The sequence below is a fragment of the Panulirus ornatus genome, chromosome 63 (assembly GCF_036320965.1).
Source record: "Panulirus ornatus isolate Po-2019 chromosome 63, ASM3632096v1, whole genome shotgun sequence".
Lineage (NCBI taxonomy): Eukaryota > Metazoa > Arthropoda > Malacostraca > Decapoda > Palinuridae > Panulirus > Panulirus ornatus.
The window spans coordinates 21,898,954-21,913,362 of record NC_092286.1 but is presented as its reverse complement, the minus strand read 5'-3'; the positions used below and the strand labels follow the sequence as shown (position 1 = coordinate 21,913,362).

Here is a 14,409-nt window from a genome sequence, read left to right as displayed (position 1 = left end):
CCCACAAAACTTTCCATGGTTTACCCCAGATGCGTCACATGCCCTGGTTCAATCCATTGACAGCACGTCAACCCCAGTATACCAAATCGTTCCAGTTCACTATATTCCTTACACGCCTTTCACCCTCCTGCATGTTTAGGCCCTGATCACACAAAATCTTTTTCACTCCATCTTTCCTTTCCAATTTGGTCTCCCAATTCTCCTTGTTCCCTCCACCTGTGACACATATATCCTATTTGTCAATCTTTTCTCGCTCATTTTCTCCATGTGACCAAACCATTTGAAAACACCCTCTTTTGCTCTCTCAACCACACTCTTTTTATTGCCACACATCTCTCTTACCCTTTCATTACTTACTCGATCAAACCACCTCACACCACACATTGTCCTCAAACATCTCATTTCCAGCACATCCACCCTCCTCCGCACAACTCTATCTATAGCCCACGCTTTGCAACCATATAACATTTATTATATGTTGAAATAGATATTATCCTCTAAGTCACCTTATTGCACAGTGGATTGGAATTTTTTTATGTGTTGGTACTGAATTATTATCCTGTAAGTCATCTTATTGAATAGTGGATTTTTTTTTTGTTATGTGTTTAAACTGAGATTTTATCTTGTATGTCACCTTTTTTCTTATGGATTATTATTGTGTAGGTCACTATTGAACAATAGGTTTTCATTTATTGTACGTTAAAGCTGAATTATTATCCCATAGATCACTTTATTGCTCAGTGGTCCGTAAATTTATGTATAACCTTGTCTTAGGATGTATTTGCCTCCTGTATTGGTAAATTTTTCTTGGTATCTTTTAGGTTTCTTTAATATAACATGGAAATGAAAAAAAAAAGCATCAGGAATCACAACTGTTTATTATACTTATTTATTATACTTTGTCGCTGTCTCCCACATTAGCGAGGTAGCGCAAGGAAACAGATTAAAAAAATGGCCCAACCCACCCACATACACATGTATATACGTACACGTCCAGACATGCACATACACATACCGGTACATTTCAGTGTATAAATATATACACATACACAGACGTATACATATATACACATGTACATATTTGATACTTGCTGCCTTTATTCATTCCCGTTGCCACCCCACCACACATGAAATGACAACTCCCTCCCCCGCACATGCTCGCAAGGTAGCGCTAGGAAAAAGACAGCAAAGGCCACATTTGTTCACACTCAGTCTCTAGCTGGCATGTGTAATGCACCAAAACCACAGCTTTCTTTCAGCATCCAGGCCCCACAAAACTTTCCATGGTTTACACCAGATGCTTCACATGCCCTGGTTCAATATATGGACAGCACGTCCACCCCGGTATACCACATCGTTCCAATTCACTCTATCCCTTGCACACCTTTTACCCTCCTGCATGTTCAGGCCCCTGTCGCTCAAAATCTTTTTCACTCCATCTTTCCACCTCCAATTTGGTCTCCCACTTCTCCTCGTTCCCTCCACCTCTGACACATATATCCTCTTGGTCAATCTTTCCTCACTCATTCTCTCCATGCGATCAAACCATTTCAAAATACCCTCTCTGCTCTCTCAACCACACTCTTTTTATTACCACACATCTCTCTTACCCTTTCATTACTTACTCGATCAAACCACCTAACACCATATATTGTCCTCAAACATCTCGTTTCCAACACATCCACCCTCCTCCGCACAACTCCTTGCAACCATATAACATTGTTGGAACCACTATTCCTTCAAACATACCCATTTTTTCTTTCCGAGATAATGTTCTTGCCTTCCACACATTCTTCAGTGCTCCCAGAACTTTCACTCCCTCTCCCCCACCCTGTGACTCACTTCCGCTTCCATGGTTCCATCCGCTGCCAAATCCACTCCCAGATATCTAAAGCACTTCTTTGTCTCCAGTTTTTCTCCCTTCAAACTTCCCTCCCAGTTGACTTGTCCCTCAACCCTACTGTACCTAACAACCTTGCTCTTATTCACATTTACTCTCAGCTTTCTTCTTTCACACACTTTACCAAACTCAGTCACCAGCTTCTGCAGTTTCTCGCCCAAATCAGCCACCAGCGCTGTATCATCAGCGAACAACAACTTACTCGCTTCCCAAGCCCTCTCATCCACAACAGACAGCACACTTGCCCCTCTCTCCAAAACTCTTGCATTCATCTCCTTAACAACCCCATCCATAAACAAATTAAACAACCATGGAGACATCACGCACCCCTGCTGCAAACCTACATTCACTGAGAACCAATCACTTTCCTCTCATCCTACTTGTACACATGCCTTACATCCTCGATAAAAACTTTTCACTGCTTCTAGCAACTTGTCCCCCACACCATATATTCTTAATACAGAGCATCTCTATCTACTCTTATCATGTGCCTTCTCCAGATCCATAAATTCTATATACAAATCCATTTGCTTTTCTAAGTATTTCTTACATACATTCCTCAAAGCAAACACCTGATCCACACATCCTCTACCACTTCTGAAACCACACTGCTCTTCCTCAATCTGATGCTCTATACATGCGTTCACCCTCTCAGTCAATACCCTCCCATATAATTTCCCAGGAATACTCAACAAACTTTTACCTTTGTAATTGAGCACTCACCTTTATCCCCTTTGCCTTTGTACAGTGGCACTATATATGCATTCCGCCAATCCTCAGGCACCTCACCATGAGTCATATTATTTTATTTTATTTTGCTTTGTCGCTGTCTCCCGCGTTAGTGAGGTAGCGCAAGGAAACAGACAAAAGAATGGCGCAACCCACCCACATACACATGTATATACATACACGTCCACACACGCAAATATGCATACCTATACATCTCAATGTATACATATATATACACACACAGACATATACATATACACATGTACATAATTCATACTGTCTGCCTTTATTCATTCCCATCGCCACCTCGCCACACATGAAGTAACAACTCCCTCCCCCCAAATGTGTGTGAGGTAGCGCTAGGAAAAGACAACAAAGGCCCCATTCATTCACACTCAGTCTCTAGCTGTCATGTGATAATGCACCAAAACCACAGCTCCCTTTCCACATCCAGGCCTCACAGAACTTTCCATGGTTTACCCCAGACGCTTCACATGCCCTGGTTCAATCCATTGACTGCACGTCAACCTCGGTATACCACATCGTTCCAATTCACTCTATCCCTTGCATGCCTTTCACCCTCCTGCATATTCAGGCCCCTATCGCTCAAAATCTTTTCACTCCATCTTTCCACCTCCAATTTGGTCTCCCACTTCTCCTCGTTCCCTCCACCTCTGACACATATATCCTCTTGGTCAATCTTTCCTCACTCATTCTCTCCATGTGATCAAATCATTTCAAAACACCCTCTTCTGGTCTCTCAACCATACTCTTTTTATTACCACACATCTCTCTTACCCTTTCATTACTTACTCGATCAAACCACCTAACACCACATATTGTCCTCGAACATGTCATTTCCAACATATCCACCCTCCTCCGCACAACTCTATCTATAGCCCACACCTTGCAACCATATAACATTGTTGGAACCACTGTTCCTTCAAACATACCCATTTTTGCTTTCCGGGATAATGTTCTTGCCTTCCTCACATTCTTCAACGCTCCCAGAATTTTCGCCCCCCTCCCCCCACTGTGACTCACTTCCGCTTCCATGGTTCCATCCGCTGCCAGATCCACTCCCAGATATCTAAAGCACATCTTTTCCTCCAGTTTTTCTCCATTCAAACTTCCCTCCCAGTTGACTTGTCCCTCAACCCTACTGTACCTAATAACCTTGCTCTTATTCACATTTACTCTCAGCTTTCTTCTTTCACACACTTTACCAAACTCAGTCACCAGCTTCTGCAGCTTCTCACCCGAATCAGCCACAAGTGCTGTATCATCAGCGAACAACAACTTACTCACTTCCCAAGCCCTCTCATCCACAGCAGACAGCATACTTACCCCTCTCTCCAAAACTCTTGCATTCACCTCCTTAACAACCCCATCCACAAACAAATTAAACAATCATGGAGACATCATGCACCCCTGCTGCAAACCTACATTCAACTGAGAACCAATCACTTTCCTCTCTTCCTACTCGTACACATGCCTTACATCCTCAATAAAAACTTTTCATTGCGCTTCACATTCCCTGATTCAATCCACTGACAGCACGTCAACCCCGGTATACCACATCGATCCAATTCACTCTATTCCTTGCCTGCCTTTCACCCTCGTGCATGTTCAGGCCCTGATCACTCAAAATCTTTTTCACTCCATCTTTCCACCTCCAATTTGGTCTCCCACTTCTCCTCGTTCCCTCCACCTCCGACACATATATCCTCTTGGTCAATCTTTCCTCACTCATTCTCTCCATGTGCCCAAACCATTTCAAAACACCCTCTTCTGCTCTCTCAACCACGCTCTTTTTATTTCCACACATCTCTCTTACCCTTACATTACTTACTCGATCAAACCACCTCACACCACACATTGTCCTCAAACATCTCATTTCCAGCACATCCACCCTCCTGCGCACAACTCTATCCATAGTCCACGCCTCGCAACCATACAACATTGTTGGAACCACTATTCCTTCAGACATACCCATTTTTGCTTTCTGAGATAATGTTCTCGACTTCCACACATTCTTCAAGGCTCCCAGGATTTTCGCCCCTCCCCCACCCTATGATTCACTTCCGCTTCCATGGTTCCATCCGCTGCCAGATCCACTCCCAGATATCTAAAACACTTTACTTCCTCCAGTTTTTCTCCATTCAAACTTACCTCCCAATTGACTTGACCCTCAACCCTACTGTACCTAATAACCTTGCTCTTATTCACATTTACTCTTAACTTTCTTCTTTCACACACTTTACCAAACTCAGTCACCAGCTTCTGCAGTTTCTCACATGGATCAGCCACCAGCGCTGTATCATCAGCGAACAACAACTGACTCACTTCCCAAGCTCTCTCGTCCACAACAGACCTCATACTTGCCCCTCTTTCCAAAACTCATGCATTCACCTCCCTAACAACCCCATCCATAAACAAATTAAACAACCATGGAGACATCACACACCCCTGCCGCAAACCTGCATTCACTGAGAACCAATCACTTTCCTCTCTTCCTACACGTACACATGCCTTACATCCTCGATAAAAACTTTTCACTGCTTCTAACAACTTGCCTCCCACACCATATATTCTTAATACCTTCCACAGAGCATCTCTATCAACTCTATCATATGCCTTCTCCAGATCCATAAATGCTGCATACAAATCCATTTGCTTTTCTAAGTATTTCTCACATACATTCTTCAAAGCAAACACCTGATCCACACATCCTCTACCACTTCTGAAACCACACTGCTCTTCCCCAATCTGATGCTCTGTACATGCCTTCACCCTCTCAATCAATACCCTCCCATATAATTTACCAGGAATACTCAACAAACTTTTTTTTTTTTTTTTTTTTTTATACCCTGTCGCCGTCTCCCGCGCCTGCGAGGTAGCGCAAGGAAACAGACGAAAGAAATGGCCCAATCCCCCCCCATACACATGTATATACATACGTCCACACACACAAATATACATACCTACACAGCTTTCCATGGTTTACCCCAGACGCTTCACATGCCTTGATTCAATCCACTGACAGCACGTCAACCCCGGTATACCACATCGCTCCAATTCACTCTATTCCTTGCCCTCCTTTCACCCTCCTGCATGTTCAGGCCCCGATCACACAAAATCTTTTTCACTCCATCTTTCCACCTCCAATTTGGTCTCCCTCTTCTCCTCGTTCCCTCCACCTCCGACACATATATCCTCTTGGTCAATCTTTCCTCACTCATTCTCTCCATGTGCCCAAACCACTTCAAAACACCCTCTTCTGCTCTCTCAACCACGCTCTTTTTATTTCCACACATCTCTCTTACCCTTACATTACTCACTCGATCAAACCACCTCACACCACACATTGTCCCCAAACATCTCATTTCCAGCACATCCATCCTCCTGCGCACAACTCTATCCATAGCCCACGCCTCGCAACCATACAACATTGTTGGAACCACTATTCCTTCAAACATACCCATTTTTGCTTTCCGAGATAATGTTCTCGACTTCCACACATTCTTCAAGGCCCCCAGAATTTTCGCCCCCTCCCCCACCCTATGATCCACTTCCGCTTCCATGGTTCCATCCGCTGCCAGATCCACTCCCAGATATCTAAAACACTTCACTTCCTCCAGTTTTTCTCCATTCAAACTCACCTCCCAATTGACTTGACCCTCAACCCTACTGTACCTAATAACCTTGCTCTTATTCACATTTACTCTTAACTTTCTTCTTCCACACACTTTACCAAACTCAGTCACCAGCTTCTGCAGTTTCTCACATGAATCAGCCACCAGCGCTGTATCATCAGCGAACAACAACTGACTCACTTCCCAAGCTCTCTCATCCCCAACAGACTTCATACTTGCCCCTCTTTCCAAAACTCTTGCATTTACCTCCCTAACAACCCCATCCATAGACAAATTAAACAACCATGGAGACATCACACACCCCTGCCGCAAACCTACATTCACTGAGAACCAATCACTTTCCTCTCTTCCTACACGTACACATGCCTTACATCCTCAATAAAAACTTTTCACTGCTTCTAACAACTTGCCTCCCACACCATATATTCTTAATACCTTCCACAGAGCATCTCTATCAACTCTATCATATGCCTTCTCCAGATCCATAAATGCTACATACAAATCCATTTGCTTTTCTAAGTATTTCTCACATACATTCTTCAAAGCAAACACCTGATCCACACATCCTCTACCACTTCTGAAACCACACTGCTCTTCCCCAGTCTGATGCTCTGTACATGCCTTCACCCTCTCAATCAATACCCTCCCATATAATTTACCAGGAATACTCAACAAACTTATACCTCTGTAATTTGAGCACTCACTCTTATCCCCTTTGCCTTTGTACAATGGCACTATTCACGCATTCCGCCAATCCTCAGGCACCTCACCATGAGTCATACATACATTAAATAACCTTACCAACCAGTCAACAATACAGTCACCCCCTTTTTTAATAAATTCCACTGCAATACCATCCAAACCTGCTGCCTTGCCGGCTTTCATCTTCCGCAAAGCTTTCACTACCTCTTCTCTGTTTACCAAATCATTTTCCCTAACCCTCTCACTTTGCACACCACCTCGACCAAAGCACCCTATATCTGCCACTCTATCATCAAACACATTCAACAAACCTTCAAAATACTCACTCCATCTCCTTCTCACATCACCACTACTTGTTATCACCTCCCCATTTGCGCCCTTCACTGAAGTTCCCATTTGCTCCCTTGTCTTACGCACTTTATTTACCTCCTTCCAGAACATCTTTTTATTCTCCCTAAAATTTAATGATACTCTCTCACCCCAACTCTCATTTGCCCTTTTTTTCACCTCTTGCACCTTTCTCTTGACCTCCTGTCTCTTTCTTTTATACATCTCCCACTCAATTGCATTTTTTCCCTGCAAAAATCGTCCAAATGCCTCTCTCTTCTCTTTCACTAATACTCTTACTTCTTCATCCCACCACTCACTACCCTTTCTAATCAACCCACCTCCCACTCTTCTCATGCCACAAGCATCTTTTGCGCAATCCATCACTGATTCCCTAAATACATCCCATTCCTCCCCCACTCCCCTTGCTTCCATTGTTCTCACCTTTTTCCATTCTGTACTCAGTCTCTCCTGGTACTTCCTCACACAGGTCTCCTTCTCAAGCTCACTTACTCTCACCACCCTCTTCACCCCAACATTCACTCTTCTTTTCTGAAAACCCATACAGATCTTCACCTTAGCCTCCACAAGATAATGATCAGACATCCCTCCAGTTGCACCTCTCAGCACATTAACATCCAAAAGTCTCTCTTTCGCACGCCTGTCAATTAACACGTAATCCAATAACGCTCTCTGGCCATTTCTCCTACTTACATAAGTATACTTATGTATATCTCGCTTTTTAAACCAGGTATTCCCAATCATCAGTCCTTTTTCAGCACATAAATCTACAAGCTCTTCACCATTTCCATTTACAACACTGAACACCCCATGTATACCAATTATTCCCTCAACTGCCACATTACTCACCTTTGCATTCAAATCACCCATCACTATAACCCGGTCTTGTGCATCAAAACCACTAACACACTCATTCAGCTGCTCCCAAAACACTTGCCTCTCTTGATCTTTCTTCTCATGCCCAGGTGCATATGCACCAATAATCACCCACCTCTCTCCATCAACTTTCAGTTTTACCCATATTAATCGAGAATTTACTTTCTTACACTCTATCACATACTCCCACAACTCCTGTTTCAGGAGTATTGCTACTCCTTCCCTTGCTCTTGTCCTCTCACTAACCCCTGACTTTACTCCCCAGACATTCCCAAACCACTCTTCCCCTTTACCCTTGAGCTTCGTTTCACTCAGAGCCAAAACATCCAGGTTCCTTTCCTCAAACATACTACCTATCTCTCCTTTTTTTACATCTTGGTTACATCCACACACATTTAGGCACCCCACTCTGAGCCTTCGAGGAGGATGAGCACTCCCCGTGTGACTCCTTCTTCTGTTTCCCATTTTAGAAAGTTAATACAAGGAGGGGAGGATTTCTGGCCCCCCGCTCCCGTCCCCCCCAGTCGCCCTCTACGACACGCGAGGAACACGCGGGAAGCACTCTCTCACCCCCATCCCCAGGGACAATATACATATATATATACATATACACATACACACACATACACATACATACGCACCTATACACACACACACACACATACACAAACTTATACCTCTGTAATTTGAGCACTCACTCTTATCCCCTTTGCCTTTGTACAATGGCACTATGCACGCATTCCGCCAATCCTCAGGCACCTCACCATGAGTCATACATACATTAAATAACCTTACCAACCAGTCAACAATACAGTCACCCCCTTTTTTAATAGATTCACTGCAATATCATCCACACCTGCTGCCTTGCCGGCTTTCATCTTCCATAAAGCTTTTACCACCTCTTCTCTGTTTACCATAATCATTTTCCCTAACCCTCTCACTTTGCACACTACCTCGACCAAAATCCCTATATCTGCCACTCTATCATCAAACACATTCAACAAACCTTCAAAATACTCACTCCATCTCCTTCTCACATCAGCACTACTTGTTATCACCTCCCCATTAGCGCCCTTCACTGAAGTTCCCATTTGCTCCCTTGTCTTACGCACTTTATTTACCTCCTTCCAGAACATCTTTTTATTCTCCGTAAAATTTAATGATACTCTCTCACCCCAACTCTCATTTGCCCTCTTTTTCACCTCTTGCACCTTTCTCTTGACCTCCTGTCTCTTTCTTTTATACATCTCCCACTCAATTGCATTTTTTCCCTGCAAAAATCGTCCAAATGCTTCTCTCTTTTCTTTCACTAATAATCTTACTTCTTCATCCCACCACGCACTACCCTTTCTAATCAACCCACCTCCCACGCTTCTCATGCCACAAGCATCTTTTGCGCACTGTAACACTGATTCCCTAAATACATCCCATTCCTCCCCCACTCCCCTTACTTCCATTGTTCTCACCTTTTTCCGTTCTGTACTCAGTCTCTCCTGGTACTTCCTCACACAAGTCTCCTTCCCAAGCTCACTTACTCTCACCACCCTCTTCACCCCAACATTCACTCTTAAATCTACAAGCTAAATCTACAAATCATAAATCTACAAGCTCTTCACCATTTCCATTTACAACACTGAACACCCCATGTATACCAATTATTCCCTCAACTGCCACATTACTCACCTTTGCATTCAAACTTATGCTTATACCTCTGTAATTGAGCACTCACCTTTATCCCCTTTGCCTTTGTACAGTGGCACTATACATGCATTCCACCAATCCTCAGGCACCTCACTATGAGTCACATCATATTTTATTTTGCTTTGTCGCTGTCTTCCGTGTTAGCGAGGTAGCGCAAGGAAACAGACGAAAGAATGGCCCAACTCACCCACATACACATGTATATACATACACGTCCACACACACAAATATACATACATATATAGAGTTGTGCGCAGGAGGATGGATGTGCTGGAAATGAGATGTTTGAGGACAATGTGTGGTGTGAGGTGGTTTGATCGAGTAAGTAACGTAAGGGTAAGAGAGATGTGTGGAAATAAAAAGAGCGTGGTTGAGAGAGCAGAGAGGGTGTTTTGAAATGGTTTGGGCACATGGAGAGAATGAGTGAGGAAAGATTGACCAAGAGGATATATGTGTCGGAGGTGGAGGGAACGAGGAGAAGAGGGAGACCAAATTGGAGGTGGAAAGATGGAGTGAAAAAGATTTTGTGTGATCGGGGCCTGAACATGCAGGAGGGTGAAAGGAGGGCAAGGAATAGAGTGAATTGGAGCGATGTGGTATACCGGGGTTGACGTGCTGTCAGTGGATTGAATCAAGGCATGTGAAGCGTCTGGGGTAAACCATGGAAAGCTGTGTAGGTATGTATATTTGCGTGTGTGGACGTATGTATATACATGTGTATGGGGGTAGGTTGGGCCATTTCTTTCGTCTGTTTCCTTGCGCTACCTCGCAAACACGGGAGACAGCGGCAAAAAAAAAAAAAAAAATCTCAATGTATACATGTATATACACACACAGACATATACATATATAAACATGTACATAATTCATACTGTCTGCCTTTATTCATTCCCATCGCCACCTTGCCACACATGAAGTAACAACCCCCTCCCCCCAAATGTGTGTGAGGTAGCGCTAGGAAAAGACAACAAAGGACCCATCGTTCAAACTCATTCTCTAGCTGTCATGTAATAATGCACCAAAAACACAGCTCCCTTTCCACATCCAGGCCCCACAGAACTTTCCATGGTTTACCCCAGACGCTTCACATGCCCTGGTTCAATCCATTGACAGCAAGTCCACCCTGGTATACCACATCGTTCCAATTCACTCTATTCTTTGCACGCCTTTCACCCTCCTGCATGTTCAGGCCCCTATTGCTCAAAATCTTTTTCACTCCATCTTTCCACCTCCAATTTGGTCTCCCACTTCTCCTCATTCCCTCCACCTCCGACACATATAACCTCTTGGTCAATCTTTCCTCACTCATTATCTCCATGCGATCATACCATTTCAAAACACCCTCTTCTGCTCTCTCAACCACACTCTTTTTATTACCACACATCTCTCTTACCCTTTCATTACTTACTCGATCAAACCACCTAACACCACATATTGTCCTCAAACATCTCATTTCCAACACATCCACCCTCCTCCGCACAACCCTATCTATAGCCCACGCCTTGCAACCATATAACATTGTTGGAACCACTATTCCTTCAAACATACCCATTTTTGCTTTCTGAGATAATGTTCTTGCCTTCCACACATTCTTCAACGCTCCCAGAACTTTCGCCCCCTCCCCCACCCTGTGACTCACTTCCGCTTCCATGGTTCCATCCGCTGCCAAATCCACTCCCAGATATCTAAAGCACTTCTTTTCCTCCAGTTTTTCTCCCTTCAAACTTCCCTCCCAGTTGACTTGTCCCTCATCCCTCCTGTACCTAATAACTTTGCTCTTATTCACATTTACTCTCAGCTTTCTTCTTTCACTCTCTTTACCAAACTCAGTCACCAGCTTCTGCAGTTTCTCACCCAAATCAGCCACCAGCGCTGTATCATCAGCGAACAACAACTTACTCACTTCCCAAGCCCTCTCATCCACAACAGACAGCATACTTGCCCCTCTCTCCAAATCTCATGCATTCACCTCCTTAACAACCCCATCCATAAACAAATTAAACAATCATGGAGACATCACGCACCCCTGCTGCAAACCTACATTCACTAAGAACCAATCACTTTCCTCTCTTCCTACTCGTACACATGCCTTACATCCTCAATAAAAACATTTCACTGCTTCTAGCAACTTGCCCCCCCACATCATATATTCATAATACAGAGCGTCTCTATCTACTCTATCATTTACCTTCTCCAGATTCATAAATGCTACATACAAATCCATTTGCTTTTCTAAGTATTTCTTACATACATTCCTCAAAGCAAACACCTGATCCACACGTCCTCTACCACTTCTGAAACCACACTGCTCTTCCCCAATCTGATGGTCTATACATGCCTTCACCCTCTCAGTGAATACCCTCCCATATAATTTCCCAGGAATACTCAACAAACTTATACCTCTGTAATTGAGCACTCACCTTTATCCCCTTTGCCTTTGTACAGTGGCACTATACATGCATTCTGCCAATCCTCAGGCACCTCACCATGAGTCATATTATTTTATTTTATTTTGCTTTGTCGCTGTCTCCCGCGTTAGCGAGGTAGCGCAAGGAAACAGACGAAATAATGGCCCAACACACCCACATACACATATATATACATACACGTCCACACACGCAAATATACATACCTATACATCTCAACATATACATATATATACACATACAGACATATACATATATACACATGTACATAATTCGTACTGTCTGCCTTTATTCATTCCCATCGCCACCTCGCCACACCTGAAGTAACAACCCCCTCCCCCCAAATGTGCGTGAGGTAGTGCTAGGAAAAGACAACAAATGCCCCATTCATTCACACTCAGTCTCTAGCTGTCATGTAATAATGAACCGAAACCACAGCTCCCTTTCCACATCCAGGCCCCACAGAACTTTCCATGGTTTACCCCAGACGCTTCACATGCCATGCTTCAATCCATTGACAGAAAGTCCATTCCGGTATACCACATCGTTCCAATTCACTCTATTCCTTGCACGCCTTTCACCCTCCTGCATGTTCAGACCCCGATCACTCAAAATCTTTTTCACTCCATCTTTCCACCTCCAATTTGGTCTCCCACTTCTCCTCGTTCCCCTTCACCTCTGACACATATATCCTCTTGGTCAATCTTTCCTCACTCATTCTCTCCATGTGACCAAACCATTTCAAAACACCCTCTTCTGGTCTCTCAACCACACTCTTTTTATTACCACACACCTCTCTTACCCTATTATTACTTATTTGATGAAACCACCTCATTCCGCATATTGTTCTCAAACTCATTTCCAACACATCCACCCTCCTGCTCACAACTCTGTCTATAGCCCACGCCTCGTAACCATACAACATTGTTGGAACCACTATTCCTTCAAACATACCCATTTTTGCTTTCGGAGATAATGTTCTCAACTTCCACACATTCTTCAAGGCCCCCAGAATTTTCGCCCCCCTTCCCCACCCTATGATTCACTTCTGCTTCCATGGTTCCATCTGCTGCCAAATCCACTCCCAGATATCTAAAACACTTCACTTCCTCCAGTTTTTCTCCATTCAAACTTGCCTCCCATTTGACTTGACCCTCAACCCTACTGTACCTAATAACCTTGCTCTTATTCACATTTACTCTCAACTTTCTTCTTTCACACACTTTACCAGACTCAGTCACCAGCTACTGCAGTTTGTCACATGAATCAGCCACCAGCGCTGTATCATCAGCAAACAACAACTGACTCACTTCCCAAGCTCTCTCATCCACACCAGACTGCATACTTGCCCCTCTTTCCAAAACTCTTGCATTCACCTCCCTAACAACCCCATCCATAAAGAAATTAGACAACCATGGAGACATCACACACCCCTGCCACAAACCATGAGTCATACATGCATTAAATATTCTTACCAACCAGTCAACAATACAGTCACCCCCTTTTTTAATAAATTCCACTGCAATACCATCCAAACCCACTGCCTTGCTGGCTTTCATCTTCTGCAAAGCTTTTACTACTTCTTCTCTGTTTACCGAATCATTCTCCCTAACCCTCTCATGTTGCACACCACCTCAACCAAAACACCCTTGTCTGCCACTCTATCATCTAGCACATTTAACAAACCTTCAAAATACTTACTCCATCTCCTTCTCACATCACCTCTACTTGTTATTACCTCCCCATTAGCCCTCTTCACCGATGTTTCCATTTGTTCTCTTGTCTTACTCACTTTATTTACCTCCATCCAAAACATCTTTTTATTTATTCTATTTATTTTACTTTGTCGCTGTCTCCCGTGTTATTTTTATTCTCCCTATGATATAATGATACTCTCAACCCAACTCTCATTTGCCCTCTTTTTCACCTCTTGCACCTTTCTCTTGACCTCCTGCCTCTTTTTTTTAATACATCTCCCAGTCATTTGCACTATTTCCCTGCAGAACTTGTCCAAATGCCTCTCTCTTCTTTCTCACAAATAATCTTACTTCTTCATCCCACCACTCACTAC

At 43.6% G+C, this 14,409-nt stretch overlaps 1 protein-coding gene across 1 annotated transcript in view; it reads left to right on the top strand.

Annotated features, from left to right (window-relative positions):
• Positions 1-14,409, top strand: part of Yeti (yeti) — a 361,198-nt gene that overhangs the window by 13,438 nt on the left and 333,351 nt on the right. The gene's annotated exons all lie outside the window — the stretch shown is intronic.